Source organism: Chrysochloris asiatica, unplaced genomic scaffold (genome assembly GCF_000296735.1).
Source record: "Chrysochloris asiatica unplaced genomic scaffold, ChrAsi1.0 scaffold00026, whole genome shotgun sequence".
NCBI classification, from domain to species: Eukaryota; Metazoa; Chordata; class Mammalia; order Afrosoricida; family Chrysochloridae; genus Chrysochloris; species Chrysochloris asiatica.
In genome coordinates, this window is record NW_006408544.1 from 5097917 (window position 1) to 5102637 (window position 4721).

Below are 4721 nucleotides of genomic sequence, written 5' to 3' on the forward strand. Positions count from 1 at the left end.
ACCAGCATTTATTGCCCTCTACTTTTTTGATCTTTGCTGTTATTGCTGGTGTGAGATGATATCTCAGTGTTTTGATTTGCATCTCTCTAATGGCTAGTGATTATGAACATTTCTTCATATGTTTGTTGGCTGTCTGGATTTCCTCCTTGGTGAAGTGTCTGTTCATGTCCTACATAAGTTTGGGCATTCTTGTGTATTTCCCCTCGCTTCGTATCAGCTGTACTCTTCACTCTCAGCTCTAACTTTCCATGGCTATGTCCTTGTCCATGGACTCAGGAGTACCCAAGTCTCACCATACTATAGACCAACTAGCCCTTCCTCCTTTCTCTCATCTCCAGGTACACGGGGATCTATGGAACATGATTGTAATCAGCCCATATCTTCATTGCTGCCTTTCCCCTCCTTCCACTCACCAATAAACCAACTTGGTCACCAGCAAGTTGACATGCCTGATCGTGTGTTTCCTTTGAGTTTAATTCTTGGAAGGGGGTTTGTCCTGAAGGGATTTGATAGCTTGTCTTAATGGCTTCCCAGCGAACAACTTGCTTTTTCTTGTAATAGCCAGTCAAACTGCCATTTTTGTTTTGGATTTTTCCTGCTGGTCTTTCAGGAAAGAATTTTTATGAGAGTCCTAAATTATGTCTGTGTATCTGAGGGGCCAAGCAAGATGGACAGTAGGCTAACAATGAATTTGGCAACAAGAAGTTGTCAGTGACATTTTTGAGGGAGCAGAATTAGTGCTTTGGCTAAGTGAGAACCTGGGCTTTGTAGTTATACACAAATTTGGGTTCAAATTCCAGTTCTACCCATTTTCAGATGTGAGACTTTTAATAGATGAACACACTTTCTTAAACCTCAAAGTTTACTTGTCTGAAGATTGTAAATCAAAACTACTTACTCCTAGGAGCCCTGAGTCCTGGTGTGGCACTGTGGGTTAATTTGCTGGACTGTAAGGTCTGTTTGAATCACAAGGTCGGCAGTTCAAGCTCACCAGCTGCTCCTCAGAAACCCTATACAGGGTTGCTATGGGTCTGAACTAACGCAATGGCACTTAACAACAATAACAGGAGCCCTGATCAGGAGTGCTGGTGGAACTGTAGGATAAACACTGGACTGCTAGCCACAAGGTCAGCAGTTCAAATCTACCAACTACTCAACACCATTATATCCATCCTTCCTCCTATCACCATAAAAGACATATCAGATTTGTCCTTTTACCTGGGTACCTAAGATGTTTAAATTTTATCCCAGCAACTGTCCGGATTGGCATGTATGTCTCCTTTTCTTGCTATTCTTTTAAATTACTTCTTAAAGAGTTTCTTTTTTTTTTGTTACAATCTTCATCTTATTTAGATGCAATATTGAGATAAAAATAAGTAAATAATAAGTAGCTGGAGACTCTTGATTAATTAAATCTGGTACATTGACTACTACTGTCCTTTATCACCCCTCACTCTCTCAAAAGCTCATTGGCATACACCAAAGAAATATAAAAAGGTATTAACTTACAAAAGCTCCAAATGGGAACAGAGACACCAACAGATGAAAGAATTCAACAAATATTTGTAAGGTAGAAGGCAGGTAGGAGAATTGTCTTGAAGCAGAGGAAATTACAAATTAAGTGTCAACAGAGAGATATTACCAACAAGAAGCAAGTCAGTTCACCAAGTTTAACCTCCAAGAAGCTTAATGTTTATAAGCACAAGTATGGGGCTGAACACGGGGAGATTGGCTGAAGTCTTCATCCACCTCAGATCTCTTCTTTTAATAATAGTAAATTCTCTTACTGCATAAGGAAAAAGGAAGTTGAACTCTAGAGGCCACCATTCTCAGGGAAACCAAACACAGTTTATAGGACAGAAAATGGAGTTGATTAAAGGCAGGTCAGCACACTGGACTGTGGTAGCCTTAGCCCCTTACCCAAACCTGTTGCCCACAGTCAGACATCTATCACTCCCTTCCCCTCACCCTCCTTCAAAAATATAAAAAAGGAAAAGTTAAAAACAACAGCAACATGAAAACTTCTCACCCTCCTTGGGAAAAAGATCCATGGTAGCGTAGTGGATTCCAAGCTGGGCTGCTAATAACAGCAAGGTCAGTAGTTTGAATCTGCCAGTTACTCCACAGGATAAAGATGAGGCTTTCTGCTTCCATAAAAGATTGACAGCCTTCGAAACTCTGTATTACAGGTTGCTGTGAGTCAGAGCCAACTCTGACTTGCACCACCTTGGAAAGGTGAAATGCAAAACATGGGTTGCCCAATGAAAAGATGGGTTGTTGTCTGATAATAACAATTCCAAAGCCTGGAGGACAGAGGACCTGATTTAAAGAGCTCACCAAGGGCCTTGTGTAATAAATGGAAGGAAAGACCTGCACCAAGATGTATCTTAACAATTTCACAAAGGCTCCACAAAATTTCAAGAGTGAAAAACCAAGCACAGGCCTAGGAATCAGAATGACATCGCACTTCTCAACCCAAAGGAAGTTGATACCTGGAGTTATATCCAATCCAACATGACGATAGACAAAGGATATACTCAGCCTTTGAAGAACACAAAAAATAATTTTCCTTTCTTATGAAGCTACTAGAGAATGTACCTCAACAAAATGGGGTAGTAAAACAGGAAATTGGGCACCCAACAGAGAAGAATAGTTAAAGGAAAGTCCAAAACTTTTATGTACCAGGCTTCGCATGTAATAGTCAAAACTAGAGCAGAGAAACAGGTCTATGGAGAGAGGTGCCCAGGGAAAAGATGGAACTGATCAGCTACAGATTAAATACTTAGAAAGTAGTTCTTGTTAGTTAGAAAACACTACTACTCATTCTGTCTGTTTGCCCTACTATGTAGTTCTACCTGTTGCTATTTAGCTAGAAGTTATGACACCAGTATTTCAAATACTACCAGGGTCAGCCAGGTGGGCTGCTTTCACCAGAGCTTCAAAACTAAGACAATAGGAAGAAAGGCCTGGTGATCTACTTCACTAGCCAGTGAAGAAAATCTTGTAAAGCATTTCTGACTTGCTTGCTTTGTACAGGAATCATTAGCTTGAGGAAGACATAATGTTTGGGAGACCTTCAGTGAGATGAGTTGGCACAGTAGTCCACACTGGACTCAAATATGGTGATTGTGAAGATAAAGATGACACAGAAATACTCGTATTTCTTTTTGTTGTACATAAAGGGTTACATGAATCAGAGTAGACTCAGTGGCAGCTATCTAGTCAGAAAACTTAGCTTTACATTCATCCTATATTTTGTTTCATTGCAATCAATCCCCTCCATGCATCATCAAACAACCAAAGGGCACACCCCGCTGATATGATGGTAGGGGAGATGCACAAGAACACCCATACTTGCAGATAGAACCCACTTGACCTGACTTCAGTGGCTGTACTTCCGCCCCCTGGCCATCAGCACACATCCTCTCCCTCCCTGAGTCCAGAGTCCCCAGCCACTCCATCTCTCCACGTCATCATCTCTGCCTCCATCTCTGGCATCACTGCTTCTCTGGATAGGGTCTTGCACACCACTCTTCCCCCTTGATGGTCCCAGGTCCTTTGCTCCTGGATTGCAAAATTAACCACTCCCCTCCTTTTGTTACAAAATGTCTACCTTTACATTTCCAACACCCACAGTCAGTCCTGATAGCAGTTATTCACTATTGAACCACAAGAGTCATCCCCATCTCCTTTCATCAGCCCAGTCCAGACAGGTTGGAAACCACTCAGTGGAGAGTCTGCTTTCCCTGGCACCCTCTGGAACTAGGCTCCCTTTTGAAAGCTTGTAAGTCAGTCACTTCTTGCTTTTGTAGGCCCCCCATTTTGGGTAGCCAATGCCTAGGTTGCCCATCCCTGTCAACCCTGTGTATCAAGGGGGTGGGAATGATCTTCACTGTAAAGATTTGTTCCCTCTTTTGAGCTACTACATCCATAAGTATAGGTCAAGTTCATCAGATTGTAGCACATTACTCTTCTTTTCCTCTTTCGTCTAATCGAGTTCTGATCATCCAGCCACTGAAGTCAGGTCAAGTGGGTTCTATCTGCAAGTATGGGTGTTCTTGTGCACCTCCCCTCCCATCATATCAGCTGGACTCTTCACTCTCCTCTCAAGTCCTCTGTGGCCATGTCCCTGTCTCTGGGTCCAGGAGTCCTCAGGTCTTGCCATACTGCTGGCCAAGCAGGTCTCAACCTGGGATGACAGGCATGTATTGAATGTGGTCAGACTTACCTCACAACTTCATTGCTGTTTTTCCCCCACTTCCCCCTACCGGTGACCAATGTGGTCACCAGCCAGACCACATGCCTGTTCGTTTATTCCCCTTGAGTCTTAGTCTTGGAAGGGGGTTTGCCATGAGGGGACCCGACCACTTGCCTTGATGGCTCCCGGGTGAACAACTTGCTTGTTCTTGTAGTAGTCAATCAGACTGTGGTTATTGTTTTTCATTTTTCCTGCTGATCTTTTGTTCAAGAAGTATCTTCTGTTCTTCTAGCCACTCCAGACTGGTCTGCTTGTTCTTTCAAGTGGAAGTTTCCCACCTCAGAAGATTCTGAATGGGGATCAAGATTCCACCTAGGTCTTATGCAATGCAAAGACTCCCCAGGAAGCCTTCTTCATTGGGCAAGTTGTAGCCCCATTTTAGGTTGTAGGCTGAAGACAGACTTACAAGCTTTCTATGGTGATATTTCTGGCTATTCCTTTCTCTCCCCTTCAAGTGTCTATT